Source organism: Pan paniscus, chromosome 5 (genome assembly GCF_029289425.2).
Source record: "Pan paniscus chromosome 5, NHGRI_mPanPan1-v2.0_pri, whole genome shotgun sequence".
NCBI lineage: Eukaryota > Metazoa > Chordata > Mammalia > Primates > Hominidae > Pan > Pan paniscus.
Window position 1 is genome coordinate 76,361,454 of NC_073254.2, and position 17,794 is coordinate 76,379,247.

At 38.6% G+C, this 17,794-nt stretch overlaps 1 protein-coding gene across 1 annotated transcript in view; it reads right to left on the reverse strand.

Annotated features, from left to right (window-relative positions):
* KHDRBS2 (KH RNA binding domain containing, signal transduction associated 2) overlaps positions 1 to 17,794 on the reverse strand; it is a 795,325-nt gene that overhangs the window by 25,771 nt on the left and 751,760 nt on the right. The window lies entirely within an intron of this gene.

Sequence of the window (17,794 nt, forward strand, 5' to 3'; positions counted from 1 at the left end):
TCGTTTCAGCACCACACCACACCTATTCCAAAATTGACCACATAGTTGGAAGTAAAGCACTCCTCAGCAAATGTAAAAGAACAGAAATTATAACAAACTGTCTCTCAGACCACAGTGCAATCAAACTAGAATTCAGGATTAAGAAACTCACTAAAAACCACTCAACTACATGGAAACTGAACAACCTGCTCCTGAATGACTAATGGGTACATAATGGAATGAAGGCAGAAATAAAGATGTTCTTTGAAACCAGTGAGAACAAAGACACAACATACCAGAATCTCTGGGACACATTCAAAGCAGTGTGTAGAGGGAAACTTATAGCACTAAATGCCCACAAGAGAAAGCAGGAAAGATCTAAAATGGACACCTTAACATCACAATTAAAAGAACTAGAGAAGCAAGAGCAAGTACATTCAAAAGGTAGCAGAAGGCAAGAAATAACTAAGATCAGAGCAGAACTGAAGGAAATAGAGACACAAAACACCCTTCAAAAATTTAATGAATCCAGGAGCTGGTTTTTGGAAAAGATCAACAAAATTGATAGACCACTAGCAAGACTAATAAAGAAGAAAAGAGAGAAGAATCAAATAGATGCAATAAAAAATGATAAAGGGGATATCACCACTGATCCCACAGAAATGCAAACTACCATCAAAGAATACTACAAACACCTCTACGCAAAAAAAAAAAAAAACTAGAAAATCTAGAAGAAATGGATAAATTCCTTGACACATACACCCTCCCAAGACCAAACCAGGAAGAAGTTGAATCTCTGAATAGACCAATAACAGGCTATGAAATTGAGGCAATAATTAACAGCTTACCAACCAAAAAAAAGTCCAGGACAAGATGGATTCACAGCTGAATTATACCAGAGGTACAAGGAGGAGCCAGTACCATTCCTTCTGAAATGATTCCAATCAATAGAAAAAGAGGGAATCCTCCCTAACTCATTTTATGAGGCCAGAATCATCCTGATACCAAAGCTGGGCAGAGACACAACCGAAAAAGAGAATTTTAGACCAATATCCCTGATGAATATTGATGCAAAAATTCTCAATAAAATACTGGCTAACTGAATCCAGCAGCACATCAAAAAGCCTATCCACCATGATCAAGTGGGCTCCATCCCTGTGATGCAAGGCCAGTTCAACATATGCAAATCAATAAATGTAATCTAACATATAAACAGAACCAAAGACAAAAACCACATGATTATCTCAATAGATGCAGAAAAGGCCTTTGACAAAACTCAACAACAATTCATGCTAAAAACTCTCAATAAATTAAGTATTGATGGGATGTATCTCAAAATAATAAGAGCTATCTATGACAAAACCACAGCCAATATCATACTGAATGGGCAAAAACTGGAAGCATTCCCTTTGAAAACTGGCACAAGACAGGGATGCTGTCTCTCACCACTCCTATTCAACATAGTGTTGGAAGTTCTGGCCAGGGCAATCAGGCAGGAAAAGGAAATAAAGGGTACTCAATTAGGAAAAGAGGAAGTTAAATTGTCCCTGTTTGCAGATGACATGATTGTATATCTAGAAAACCCCTTCGTCTCAGCCCAAAATCTCCTTAAGCTGATAGGCAACTTCAGCAGTCTCAGGATACAAAATCGACGTGCAAAAATCACGTGCATTCTCATACACTAATAACAGACAAACAGAGAGCCAAATCATGAGTGAACTCCCATTCACAATTGCTTCAAAGAGAATAAAATACCTAGGAATCCAACTTACAAGGTATGTGAAGGACCTCTTCAAGGAGAACTACAAATCACTGCTCAACTAAATAAAAGAGGATACAAACAAATGGAAGAACATTCCATGCTCATGGGTAGGAAGAATCAATATCAGGAAAATGGCCATACTGCACAAGATAATTTATAGATTCAATGCCATCCCCATCAAGCTACCAATGACTTTCTTCACAGAATTGGAAAATCTACTTTAAAATTCATATGGAACCAAAAAAGAGCCAACATTGCCAAGTCAATCCTAAGCCAAAAGAACAAAGCTGGAGGCTTCATGCTACCTGACTTCAAACTATACTACAAGGATACAGTAACCAAAACAGAATGGTACTGGTATCAAAACAGCGATATAGTTCAATGAAACAAAACAGAGCCCTCAGAAATTATGCTGCATATCTACAACTATCTGATCTTTGAGAAACAAGACAAAACAAGCAATGGGGAAATGATTCCCTATTTAATAAATGGTGCTGGAAAAACTGGCTAGCCAAAGGTAGAAAGCTGAAACTGGATCCTTTCCTTACACTTTATACTAAAATTAATTCAAGATGGATTAAAGACTTAAATGTTAGACCTAAAACCATAAAAACCCTAAAGAAAACCTAGGCAATACCATTCAGGACATAGGCATGGGCAAGGACTTCATGTCTAAAACACCAAAAGCAATGGCAACAGAAGCCAAAATTGACAAATCGGATCTAATTAACTAAAGAGCTTCTGCACAGCAAAAGAAACTACCATCAGAGTGAACAGGCCACTTACAGAATGGGAGAAAATTTTTGCAACCTCCTCATCTGACAAAGGGCTCATATCCAGAATCTACAATGAACTCAAATTTACAAGAAAAAAACAAACAACCCCATCAAAAAGTGGGCAAAGGACATGAACAGACACTTCTCAAAAGAAGACATTTATGCAGCCAAAAGACACATGAAAAAATGCTCATCATCACTGGCCATCAGAGAAATGCAAATCAAAACCACAACGAGATACCATCTCACACCAGTTAGAATAGCGATCATTAAAACGTCAGGAAACAACAGGTGCTGGAGACGATGTGGAGAAATAGGAACACTTTGACACTGTTGGTGGGACTGTAAACTACTTCAACCATTGTGGAAGTCAGTGTGGCGATTCCTAAGGGATCTAGAACTAGAAATACCATTTGACCCAGCCATCCCATTACTGGGTATATACCCAAAGGATTATAAATCATGCTGCTATAAAGACACATGCACACATATGTTTATTGCGGCACTATTCACAATAGAAAAGACTTGGAACCAAGCCAAATGTCCAACAATGGTAGACTGGATTAAGAAAATGTGGCATATATACAGCATGGAATACTATGCAGACATAAAAAATGATGAGTTCATGTCCTTTGTAAAGACGGATGAAGCTGGAAACCATCATTCTCAGCAAAGTATCGCAAGGACAAAAAACCAAACACCGTATATTCTCACCCATAGGTGGGAATTGAATAATGAGAACACATGGACACAGGAAGGGGAACATCATACACAGGGGCCTGTTGTGAGGTGGGGGGAGGGGGGAGGGATCATATTAGGAGATATACCTAATGTTATATGAAGAGTTAATGGGTGCAGCACACCAACGTGGCACATGTATATATATGTAACAAACCTGCACGTTGTGCACATATACCCTAAAACTTAAACTATAATAATTAAAAAAAGAAAGTACCTCCCATTGGGTTGCTTAAAGAAAGAGAATTTGTAATATCAAAGTTCTGGAGGCTCAAAGTCCAAGACTTGTTGTCAGGTTTGGTTTCTCCTAAAGTCTGTCTTTGGCTTGCAGACAGCTGCCATAGGCTTGCATTCATTCCCACGTGGCATTTCCTCTGATGTCTTTCTGTCTGTCCAGATTTCCTCTTCTTATAAGAACCCATAAGAGACCATTCTAATGGCTTCGTATGGGCCTATCCTAAGGGCCTCATAACCCAACCATATCTTTACAGGACCCAGCTTCAAACACAGTCATATTCTTGTGTACTGTGGTTTAGGGCTTCAACATATGAGTTTTGAGGAGTCACAGTTCAGCCCATAACAGTCATGACTTGTCACTGCAGACTGGGACCAACTGTAATTTATCCACAGGCAGCAGTTATGCCCAATCTGCAGATTTACAAATTATGTTTCTATTTTTACCCTGAACACCAAAAAACTCAGAGATCTATTTAGTGGTTCTTGCACTTATGTCCTGGTACAATAATTTCTCTCTACTTCTTCTGTCTACTTTGTTACCTAGATTTCTTATTTTAATGTACTTGTTGCACTGAATGTCTGTAATTAGAAGATAACACAGGGTAGAAGGTAAAAGTCAGTCTGTATTTATAGCCTTAGCTTCAGCTATTACTAAGAATGAGATCATTGAAGGTCTCTTGCTTCAATTCTCTTATCTTTAAGATGGGTATAATAACAGTATATATGTCAAAGAGTTGTCATTTCCATTAAATGAGTTAATGTACATAAAGCTCTTTGCACCAAACACATTGTAGTATCTATATAAGTGACTGTTATATATAAACTAATTTTATGCAACACATTTGTGTAATATGATTTTTAAAATGTATGAATGAATAAAACATAAGCAAATACCTAACTGGTGACATTTTTAGAATGCCACCTGAAATAGATTATAAATACATACTTGTATTCACAATTCTTTTAACCTGATAGTTCATCAAATCTTCATTCCGTACTATATTTCCTTTGAATTTCCTTATTTTGTCACTTCATTTGGATAATGTACATTTTCTCAGTTATCACTAGAAGCCCCCTACCTGCACTGCTTTACCTCCCACCAGCTTCTCCAAGGCCACTACAGAAATTGTCACCTAACTCAGCAAATACTATTATATCTCTGTTTCATATATGGAAATACAAGCTTGGGAATTGCACTGCTATTACTCTTCCGTGGTCAGCAGGTTCCACTTCTCCTGCCTAATGCTCTGTGGATGCTTTACTGTCAATATCTAAGATGATTTATACACTTTGGGATCTATTTCTCATTTCACTTTGGGCTACTCAGATCTGTGTCTATAGAAAGGATCTTCAGGCTTTTGTAGGATTTTCTTATTTCAGCATTACTGACTTTGGTCTTTTTCCTCTGTTCCAGGTGGTGTGCTTCCTCTATACAGCAAGAAGCCTCAGACTTCATACTGTGATTTTCAGAATAAGAATGCAATAGACTCAGTACAACTCACTACTATAGTCTTCATTATATCCCCTTGCCCTACTTCTCTGCTGACAACTTTGCTTCCTATTTTATTGACAACAAAAAATCAGATAATGCCTTCTTGTTTTTCCCCAGCACCAAAACAAATAGCCTATCTGGACCTGTGCCCAGGTCTTCTGCTCCTTCTTCTATCACTATAAGTTTTCACCACTCCTGCCCTCCCACTGGTTCCAGACAGCCCTTCCTTCCACTGGTTCCCAGACAGTGCCACCTTCTTGAGGACTTGGATCCTATAATGATCCCTCTTCTTATATCATCATCTTCTTCCTCTGTATTGGATCATGTTTACTAACAAACAAAACATAAAACCAAAAATATTTCCTTGACCCCAGGTCATTGTCCAGTTATTGCATTACTTGCCTGCTTTTCTTGATAACTGAAAGACAGCAGAATAAGCCAATACAAAATATGCCACTTTGGCTTAAGAATTATTTTGAGCTGAAGGCAATTCAGAAGCAGATACAAGAAAAGTCTCTGCTTCTTCTCTGCTGGGACTCACAAAACAATATCCCAAAACAAAGGCCTCAGAAGCAAAAGTTTTTCTCTGAACTTTTCCAACCCTCCTGTATCTCAGCCCCATTCTCTGCCAAGGCTAGCCATAGAAACTAGAATCCCTCTTCCTCAAGTAGGGTTATAGAAACCAAGAACCCTTTTTTCCTAAAACCAGTCATAAAACCTAAAAATATTACTCTAACTTTCCCTTTGCCCTATCTTTGTAAAAGCTGGTCATAAAGAAATTATCTGACCTGCACTGTTTCACTGTGTCCTTCCTTGACCACCCGTATTTCTACATGGCTGTCCATACTTTGTTGACTTTCAGCATAAAAATGAGCAATTTCCTCTGTATCTTTGGGTCTTCATTCTGAAGGTTACTGTGTACAAGTGCTAAACACATTTACATGTCTTTTCTTGTATTAATCTGCCTTTTGCAAGCAGATTTTTCAGAGAACCTTCCAAAGGGGAAGTTCCCCATTGGCCCCCACACTCTATTAACCTAAAAGCAGGACCTACATTTAAAAAGTGTCCCTCCATCCCTCTCTACCAGGAAAGACAGGCTGATCACTAGAGATTACTTCAGACCATTACAAACCTGGATATGGCACCAGAGGAATCTATATACCAAACTTCACTAACTACCTTTTATCTACCATAAATTTCCCATATCTGGCCTCCCCAACACCATTCTTTCTTTCTTTGAGTTGAAGATGCTGTATCACAGCCAGAGTTCTAGGCTGCCTTGTTGAGATATGCTCTTTTCCCCTATCACCCATGTATATATGAGATATACATGATAAATCTGTTTGTTTGTTTTTCCATTAGTAATCTGTCTTTTTCCTAGCTAAGAACTATGAAGGATAGAGAGAAAATTATTTTTCTCCTCTCCTACACAGTCAAATTCTCTAAAGATTTGTCTACCATCAATGTCTCCACTTTCTCACATTTCATTCTCTCTGGAATCCACTGTAATCAAGAATTCAGCCTCAACAAAACTTTGAAACTGTTCCTTTCAATGCCAATAGTGATCTTCTGGTCATAGCCAAAGGTCAGTTCTCAGTTCCCTTATTCAACTTATCAGTAGCACTGAACATGGTTGAATAATCCCTGTTCTTGGACCTTGCTTTACTTGGCCTAAACAGCATGGACATACTAAAAATACCACAAATTTTAGAGTCAGGCAGATGTAAACATAAATTCTGGATTTTCTACATTGTAGTTGCTTGATGTCTCTGAAATTATTGAACCTCACCTCAATTTTTTACATTTCTATAAGATAAAGATAACAGTACTCTTCCTGTAGGAATATTAAAGACAGTATATATAAAACCTCAGCTTAATTTATGGCACACCATAAGTACTCAATAAATGATAACAATAATTATTATTGCTGTTTTCTTTACTTCTTGCTTCCATACTTCTGTTTATATTTTTACATCTGTGTGGTAGGCAGTGTTTTATCCCCAAAATTTATTTCACCTGTGGAAATCCCACCCTAACCTTAAAATCCATCTCCAATTTATTTTTTCCATGAAGTCATCCTTGCTTGTTTCTGAAAGAAAATTACCCTTCCTAGGAATCATTAGTTGCTTATTTTATCTGAAATTCCTATAGCATCTGTGTTATATTACTTTAATTCATGAATGTGTTTTATTGCCGTTACTAGTTCTAAGTTTCCAGTGGTCAAAACCAGCTATGTAGAAGAAATCAGCTAAAATTTTCCTGGTAGGTTTTATAATTTGATGTTTCAGGTTTGGAAAATTTTTTAAACATTTGCTCAATATAGTAATATTACCTAATCAAGAACCCATGAAAAAATATTGAAATTAAAAGAAAATTTATCCAACAGTCATTGAAAGCCAGAGTCTCCAAAAAAATGGGAAACCATTTCATGTTCATGCATAGGAGAATCAATATTGTTAAAATGGCCACTCTGCCCAAAGCAATTTACAAGATTCAAAGCTATTCTTATCAAACTACACTCAAAACCGCTCAACTACATGGAAACTGAACAACCTGCTCCTGAATGACTGCTGGGTACATAACGAAATGAAGGCACAAATAAAGATGTTCTTTGAAACCAACGAGAACAAAGACATAACATACCAGAATCTCTGGGATGCATTCAAAGCAGTGTGTAGAGGGAAATTTATAGCACTAAATGCCCACAAGAGAAAGCAGGAAAGATCCAAAATTGACACCCTAACATCACAATTAAAAGAACTAGAAAAGCAAGAGCAAACACATTCAAAAGCTAGCAGAAGGCAAGAAATAACTAAAATCAGAGCAGAACTGAAGGAAATAGAGACACAAAAAACCCTTCAAAAAATTAATGAATCCAGGAGCTGGTTTTTTGAAAGGATCAACAAAACTGATAGACCGCTAGCAAGACCAATAAAGAAAAAAACTATTTAAAATACATATGGAACCAAAAAAGGAGCCTGAATAGCCAAAGCAATTCTAAGCAAAAAGAACAAAGCAAGAGGCATTACACTACTCAACTTTAAACTGTACTAAAGGGCTATGGTAACCAAAACAGCAAAGCAGTGGTACTAAAACAGACACATGGACCTATGGAACTGAATAGAAAGCCCAGAAATAAGGCTGCATACCTACAATAATCTAATCTTTGACAAAGCTGACAAAAACAAGCAATGAGGAAAGGACTTCCTATTCAATAAATGGTGCTGGGATAACAGGCTACCCATCTGCAGAGACTTGAAACTGGACTCCTTCCTTACTTCATGTATTAGTCAGGGTTCTCTAGAAAGACAAAACTAATATAAAGGGGAATTTATTAAGCAGTACTGCCTGACACAATCATGAGGTGAAGTCCCACAATACACTGTCTACAAGCTAAAGAGCAAGGAAGCCAGTCCGAGTCTGAAAACCTCAAAATTAGGGAAGCCGACAGTGCAGTCTTCAGTCTGTCATGGAAGGCCTGAGAGCCCCTGGTAGACCACTGGCGTAAGTCCAAGAGTCCAAAAGCTGAAGAATTTGGAGTCTGATGTTTGAGGGCAGGAAGCATCCAGTATGCGAGAAAGATAAAGGCTGGAAGAATCAGCAAGTCTGTTCTTTCTATCTTCTTCTGCCTGCTTTATTCTAGTTTCACTGGCAGCTAATTAGATGATGCCCAACCAGATTGAAAGTGGGTCAGTCTCTCTCAGTCCACTGACTCAAATGTTAATTTTTTTGGCAACACCCTCACAGATACACCTAGGAACAATACTTTGCATCCTTCAATCCAATCAAGTTGACACTCAGTATTAAATATCATACACTATATACAAAAATCAACTCAAGATGAATTAAAGACCTAAATGTAAAACCCAAAATGATAAAAATATTGGGAAGACAACTGAGGCAAAACCATTCTGGACATAGGAATGGGTAAAGACTTCATGACAAAGACCCCAAAAGCAATTGCAACAAAAACAAAAATTGACAAATGAGACCTATTAAATTAAAGAGCTTCTGCACAGCAAAAGAAACTATCAACAGAGTAAACAGACAACATACAGAATGGGAGAAAGTGTTTGCAAACTGTGCATCTGACAAAGTTCTAATTTCCAGCATCTACAAATAACTTAAATAAATTTATAAGAAAAAACCCAAACAACCTCATTAAAAGGTGGGCTAGGGACAGGAAGAGACACTTTTCAAAAGAAAATATACATGTGGCTAACAAGCATATGAAAAAAAGCTCAACATCACTGAGCATTAGAAAAATGAAAATCAAAACCATGATGAGATACCATCTCACACCAGTCAGAATGGCTATTAAAAAGTCAAAAATTAACAGACTCTGGCAAGGTTGTGGAGAAAACAGGAAAGCTTATACACTGTTTGGTGGGAGTGAAAATTAGTTCAACCATAGTGAAAAGCAGTGTGCTGATTCCTCAAAGACATAAAAACAGAACTACCATTCAACCCTTCAATATCATTGCTGTGTATATACCCAAAGAAATATAAATCATCATATCATAAAGATACATGCATGCATATGTTCATTGCAGCACTATTTAGAATAGCAAAGACATGGAGTCATCCTAAATACCCATCAATGGTAGGCTCGATAAAGAAAATGTAGTATATATACACTGTATGTATATGTATAATACAAAAGAATTAAATCATGTTCTTTGCAGGAGCATGGATGGAGCTGGAGGTCATTATCCTTAACAAACTAACACATGAACAGAAAACCAAATACCACACGTACTCACTTATAACTGAAAGCTAAATGATGAGAACACATGGACACACAGTGGGGAACAACAGACACTGGGGCCTACCAGAGGGTGCACGGTGGGAGGAGAGAGAGGGTCAGGCAAAATAACTTAGGGATACTAGGCTTAATACTTGGGTGATTAAATAATCTCTACAACAAACCTGTGTGACATGAGTTTACCTATATAACGAACCTGCACATGTACCCCTGAACTTAAAAAAAAAGAGAGAGAAAAAGATGGCTGGCAAGATGGCCAAATAGGAACTTCTCTGGTTGGCAGCTCCCAGCGAGATCAATGCAGAAGGTGGGTGATCTCTGCATTTCCAACTGAGGTACCCAGCTCATCTCATTGGGACTGGTTAGAGAGTGATTGCAGCCCATGGAGGGCAAGCTGAAGCAGGATGGGGCATTGCCTCACCCTGGAAGTGCAAGGGGTTGGGAACTCCCTCCCCTAGCCAAGGGAAACTGTGGCGGATTGTGCCTTGAGGAATGGTGCATCCTGGCACACATACTATGCTTTTCCCATGGTCTTCACAACCCACAGACCAGGAGAGTCCCTCAGGTGCCTACACAACCAGGGCCCTGGATTTCAAGCCCAAAGCTGGGTGGCCATTTGAGAAGACACCAAGCTAGCTGCAGGAGTTTATTTTCATACCCCAGTAGTGCCTGGAACTTCAGCAAAACAGAACCACTCACTCCCCTGGAAAGGGGATGCTGAAGCCAGGAGCCAAGCGGTCTAGCTCAAGGAATTTCACCCCCATGGAGCCCAGCAAGCTAAGATCCACTGACTTGAAATTCTCACTGCCAACACAGCAATCTGAAGTCCACCTGGGATGCTCTAGCTTTGTGGGGGAGGGGTATCTGCCATTACTGAGGGTTGAGCAGGTGGTTTTCCCCTCACAGTATAAATAAAGCCAACCAGAAGATCAAACTGGGTGGAGCCCGTTGCAGCTAAGCAAAGCAACTGGAGCCAGACTTTCCCTCTAGATTCCCCCTCTCTGGTCAGGGCATGTCTGAAAGAAAGGCAGCAGCTGCAGTCAGGGGCTTATAGATAAAACTCCCATATCTCTGGGACAGAGCACCTTGGGGAAGGGGCAGCTGTGAGCACAACTTCAGCAGACTTAAATGTTCCTGCCTACTGTCTCTGAAAAGAGCAGCCAATCTCCAAGCACAGCACTCGAGCTCTGCTATGGGACAGACTGCCTTCTCAAGTGGGTCCCTGACCCCCATGCCTCCTGATGGGGAGACACTTCCCAGCAGGGTTTGACATGCACCGCATACAGGAGAGCTCCAGCTGGCATCTGGCAGGTGCCCCTCTGGGATGAAGCTTCCAGAGGAAGGAACAGGCAGCAATCATTGCTGTTCTGCAGCCTCCGCTGGTGATGCCCAGGTAAACAGGGTATGGAGTGGACATCCAGCAAACTCCAGCAGACTTACAGGAGAGGGGCCTGACAAAAGGAAAACTAACAAACATAGAGAAATAGCATCAACATCAACAAGAGGACATCCACAGAAAAACTCCATATGAAGGTCACCAACATCAAAGACCATAGATAGAAAAATCCATGAAGATGAGGAAAAACCAGTTCAAAAAGGATGAATATTCTAAAAACTAGAATGCCTCTTCTGTTCCAAAGGATCACAAGTCCTCGCCAGCAAGGGAGTAAAACTGGACGGAGAATGAATGAGTTTGGCAAATTGCCAGAAGTAGGCTTCAGAAGGTGGACAATAACAAATTCTTCTGAGCTAAAGAAGCATGTTCTAACCCAATGCAAGGAAGCTAAGAACCTTGACAAAAGGTTAGAGGAATTGCTAACTAGAATAATCAGTTTAGAGAAGAACATAAATGACCTGATGGAGCTGAAAAACACAGCACGAGAACTTCATGAAGCATACAGAAGCATCAACAGATGAATTGATCAAGCAGAAGAAAGGATAACAGAGATTGAAGATCAACTAAATGAAATAAAGCATGAAGACAAGATTAGAGAAAAAAGAACGAAAAGGAACAAAGCCTCCAAAAAATATGGGACTATGTGAGAAGACCAAACCTACATTTTATTAGTGTACCTCAAAGTGACAGGGAGGATGGAACCAAGTTGCAAAACACGCTTCAAGATATTATCCAGGAAAACTTCCACAACCTAGCAAAACAGGTCAACATTCAAATTCAGGAAATACAGAGAACACCACAAAGATAGTCCTCAAGAAGAGCAGCCTCAAGACATATAATCGCCAGATTCACCAATGAAGAAGTGGAGGAAAAAATATTAAGGGCAGCCAGAGAGAAAGGTCGGGTTACCCACAAAAGGAAGCCCATTAGACTAACAGCAGATATCTCTGCAGAAAACCTATCAGCCAGAAGAAAGTCGGGGCCAATATTCAACATTCTTAAGGAAAAGAATTTTCAACCCAGGATTTCATATCCAGCCAAACTAAGCTTCACAAGCAAAGGAGAAATAAAACCCTTTACAGATAAGCAAATGCTGAGACATATTGTCACCACCAGGACTGCCTTACAAGAGCTCCTAAAGGACACACTACATATAGAAAGGAAAAACTGTTTAGAGCTGCTGCAAACACATATTAAATTGTAAAGAACATCGACACTATGAAGAAACTGCATCAACTGAGGGGCAAAACAACTAGTTAGCATCATAATGACAGGATCAGATTCACACATAATAATACTAACCCTAAACCTTAAATGTAAACGGACTAAATGCCCCCGTTAAAAGACACAGACTGGCAAATTGGATAAAGAGCCAAGACCCATCGGTGTGCTGTATTCAGGAGACCCATCTTACATGCAAAGACACACATAGGCTCAAGATAAAGGGATGGAGGAAGATTTACCAAGCAAATGGAAAGAAAAAAAAAAGGAGTGGTTGCAATCCTAGTCTCTGATAAAACAGATGTTAAACCAACAAAAATCAAAAAACACAAAGAAAGGTATCATGTAATGGTAAAGGGATCAATGCAACAGGAAGAGCTAAATATATAGACACCTAATACAGAAGCACCTAGATTCATGAAGCAAGTTCTTAGAGACCTACAAAGAGACTTAGAATCCCACACAATAATAATGGGAGACTTTAACACCCCAAAGTCAATATTAGACAGATCAACAAGACAGAAAATTAACAAGGATACTCAAGACTTGAACTCAGCTCTGGACCAAGGGGACCTAATAGAAAACTACAGAACTCTTTATCCCAAATCAACAGAATATACATTCTTCTCAGCACCAGATCACACTTATTCTAAAATTGACCATATAATTGGAAGTAAAAAAATCCTCAGCAAATGCAAAAGAACAGAAATCATAACAGTCTCTCAGACCACAGTGCAATCAAACTAGAACTCAAGATTTAAAAATTCACTCAGAACTGCATGACTACATGGAACCTGAACAACCTGCTCCAGAATGACTACTGGGTAAATAAGGAAATTAAGGCAGAAATAAATAAGTTCTTTGAAACCAATAGGAACATAGACACAATGTACCAGAATCTCTGGGACACAGCATAAGCAATGTTTAGAGGGAAACTTATAGTACTGAATGCCCACAGGAGAAAGCAGAAAAGATATCGACACCCTAACATCATGATTAAAAGAACCAGAGAAGCAAGAGCAAACAAATTCAAAAGCTAGCAGAAGACAAGAAGTAACTAAGATCAGAGTAGAACTGAAGGAGATAGAGACATGAAAAACCCTTCAAAAAAATCAATGAATCCAGAGGCTGGTTTTCTGAAAAGATTAACAAAATAGACCACTAGCCAGATTAATCAAGAAGAGAGGAGAGAAGATTCAAACAGATACAATAAAAATGATAAGGAGATATCACCATTGATCCCACAGAAATACAAACTACCATCAAAGAATACTATAAACACCTCTACACAAATAAACCAGAAAATCTAGCAGAAATGGATAAATTCCCGGTCACATACACCCTCCCAAGACTAAACAAGGAAGAAGTCAAATCCCTGAATACACCAATAACAAGTTCTGAAATTGAGGCCATAATTAATAGCCTACCAACCAAAAAAAGCCCAAGACCAGATGGATTCAAAGCCGAATTCTACAAGAGGTACAATGAGGAGCTGATACCATTCCTTCTGAAACTATTCCAATCAATAGAAAAAGAGGGACTCCTCCCTAACTCAGCTTATGAGGCCAGCATCATCCTGATACCAAAACCTGGCGGAGACACAATAAAAAAGGAAATTTTAGGCCAATATCCCTGATGAACATTGATGCAAAAATCACCAGTAAAATACAGGCAAAATGAATCCAGCAGCATATCAAAAAGCTTATCCACCACGATCAAGTTGGCTTCATTCCTGGGATGCAAAGCTGATACAACATAAGCAAGTTAAACATAATCTGTCGCATAAACAGAATCAATGACAAAATCACATGAGTATCTCAATAGATGCAGAAAAGGCCTTTGATAAAATTCAACACATCTTCATGCCAAAACTCTCAATAAATTAGGTATCAGGGGAAAGTATCTCAAAATAATAACAGCCAATATCATACTGAATGAGCAAAAGCTGGAAGCATTCCCTTTGAAAGCCAGCACAAGAAAAGGATGCCCTCCCTCACCACTCCTATTCAACATAGTATTGGAAGTTCTGGCCAGGGCAGTCAGGCAGGAGAAAAGAAATAAAGTGTATTCAGATAGAAAGAGAGGAAGTCAAATTGTCTCTGTTTGCAGATGACATGATTGTATATTTAGAAAACCCCATCATCTCAGCCCAAAATCCCTTAAGCTGATAAGCAACTTCAGCAAAGTCTCTGGGTGCAAAATCAGTGTGCAAAAATCACAAGCATTCCTATACACCAATAATAACAAACAGAGAGCCAAATCATGAGTGAACTCCCATTCACAATTGCTACAAAGAGAATAAAATACCTAGGAATACAACTTACGAGGGATGTGAAGGAACTCTTGAAGGAGAGCTACAAACCAAGGAAATAAGAGAGGACACAAATGAAGAAACATTCCATGCTCATGGATAGGAAGAATCAATGTCATGAAAATGGCCATATTGCCCAAAGTTATTTATAGATTCAATGTTCTTCCCATCAAACTACCATTGACTTTCTTCACAGAATTAGAAAAAAACTACTTTAAATTTAATATGGAACCAAAACGCAGCCCATATAGCCAAAACAATCCTAAGCAAAAAGAACAAAGCTGGAGGCATCACACTCCCTGACTTCAAACTATACTACAAGGCTACAGTAACCAAAACAGCATGGTACTTGTGCCAAGACAGATATAAAGACCAACAGAACAGAACAGAGGCCTCAGAAATACCGCCACACATCTGCAACCATCTGATCTTTGAAAAACCTGATAAAAACAAGCAACGGGGAGAGGATTCTCTGTTAAATAAACAGTGTTGGGAAAACTGGCTAGCCATATGCAGAAAACTGAAACTGGACCCCTTCCTTACACATTATGCAAAAATTAACTCAAGATGGATTAAAGACTTAAACATAAGACCTAAAACCATAAAAACCCTAGAAGAAAATCTCGGTAATACAATTAAGAACATGGTCATGGGCAAAGACTTCATGACTAAAACACCAAAAGCACTAGCAACAATAGCCAAAATAAACAAATAGGATCTAAATACACTAAAGAGCTTCTGCATGGCAAAAGAAACCATCATAAGAGTGAACAGGCAACCTACAGAATGGGAGAACATTTTGGCAATCTATCCACCTGACAAAGGGCTAATATCCAGAATATACAAGGAACTTAAACAAATTTACTAGAAAAAACAACCCCATCAAAATGTGGGCAAAGCATATGAACAGACACTTCTCAAAAGAAGACATTTATGTGGCAAAAAAGCATATGAAAAAAAGCTCATCTCTGGTCGTTAGAGAAATGCAAGTCAAAATCACAATGTGTTACCATCTCACACCAGTTGGAATGGGGATCATTAAAAAGTTAGGAAACAACAGATGCTGGAGAGGATGTGGAGAAATAGGAACGCTTTTACACTGTTGGTGGTAGTGTAAATTAGTTCAACCATTGTGGAAGACAGTGTGGCGATTCCTCAAGGATCTACAACCAGAAATACAATTTGACCTAGCAATCCCATGACTTGGTATATACCCAAAGGATTATAAATCACACTACTATAAAGACACATGCATATGTATGTTTATCGCAGCACTATTCACAAGAGCAAAGACTTGGAACCAACCCAAATGCCCATCAGTGAGAGACTGGATAAAGAAAATGTGGCACATATACACCATAGAATACTATGCAGCTATACAAAAGAATGAGTTCATGTCCTTTGCAGGGACATGGATGAAGCTGGAAACCATCATTCTCAGCAAACTAACACAGGAACAGAAAACCAAACACTGCATGTTCTCACTCATAAGTGGGAGCTGAACAATGAGAACGCATGGACACAGGGAGAGGAACATCACACACCAGGTCTTGTCAGGGGGTAGTAGGGTAGGGGAGGAATAGCATTAGGAGAAGTACCTAATGTAGATGATGGGTTGATGGTTGCAGCAAACCATCATGGCACGTGTATACCTATGTAACAAACCTGCACATTCTGCGCATGTATCCCAGAACATAAAGTGTATATATATATATATATATATAAAAAATAGAAAACTCATGGCTTATAGAGATGTCTCAAAACTTACCTTGTTTTGACTGAGCAACAATATCCATTTTTGGAAAGAGAATAGACCCCTGCAGTCCTCTTTTTAATCTATAAATGTTTATGTTATTGATTTTTGACTATTCTACTTATTAGACATAGACAATTTACTTTTAATTATCTAGACATGTTTTGGATTAAGCAATAGAGTAAAACAAACAAATGTACTTTAAACAATAAATTGCAGTCCTGCAACCTGAACTTACATGTAAAACAAAGAATGGATGAAATCCTACTTTAAACTCTAAATGCCTTTGAGTAAGTGTTTTCCTACTTTATATTCATAAGTAAATGTAAACTTTAATATCAATTCCATTGCAGCCCTTTCTGAAAAGATTTCTTTGTATTGTTGACTTCAGGGGTAATTTGTTCTTCAAGCAGAGGTAAAGTTATATAAGTTACTTAGGAAAATATCTCCATGTTAGATTGTAACCTACTGCTTTTCTTTTCATGGAAGCCATGCAAAGCCATATGTGGTAGGGTAGATTGAGAGAAGCCCAGCCAGTGTCAACCTGTTACATGAAGAACTAATGATATGCCTGCATCTTTACTGAGGATGCTTTTGTTGCCAAGAAAGAACACAATTGAGGGATGTAGGCACTCAATGTCTGCCTGACAGCAGATGTGAATCTTTTCTAACAGGTACATAGCAACAAAGCTTTAAATAGAATCCAGCAGCTGTTAAATCAAGAACAAGAATATTTACTTCACTTTTTCTATAGTCCCATTATTCTGTAATTCAAACGTCAACTCACCCTATCTTATTTTTAAGCTGTAGCTGATAAGGAGCAAAATTCCCCTACTATCCAAAGGGCTTTGAAGGGTTCTAACCTCATTTCACAGATTAAGTTCAGGCAGTTTATTCAGATTCCTTCTTAGGACTGGAAACTGTTTTTCCCCTTTACGGCAAACAGTTTTAAAAACATGTGTATTTCAGAGGTAAACAGACATCATCTCTGAACAGAACTAGATTAGAAGTAAGCTTAGAGATTTGTCTAGATTAAATTTAGATTTGCTTTCAGATTCAAAATGACCCCCATACATTCCATTTCAGGATTACTTTCTTTTTCTGCTGTGAGGTGGATTGGAGGCTGCCTTCCTTAAGATTTTCTTTTCCCGTTTTGAGTATGCAAGTGACATTTTCCTGTTCATCCAAAGAATGATGTAAACCCGATTAGATTTGTTCTCCATCTGGGAGCAGGAAATTAACTTTGAAAATGATTTAAATCTCTTGCCTGGGGAGGGACTTTTACTGCCCTGAGTTCAATAGTTCAATTTGACAGAAGCCTTTGCCAGATTTCTAATACATAGTTGTGTTTAAAAAAAGGATAA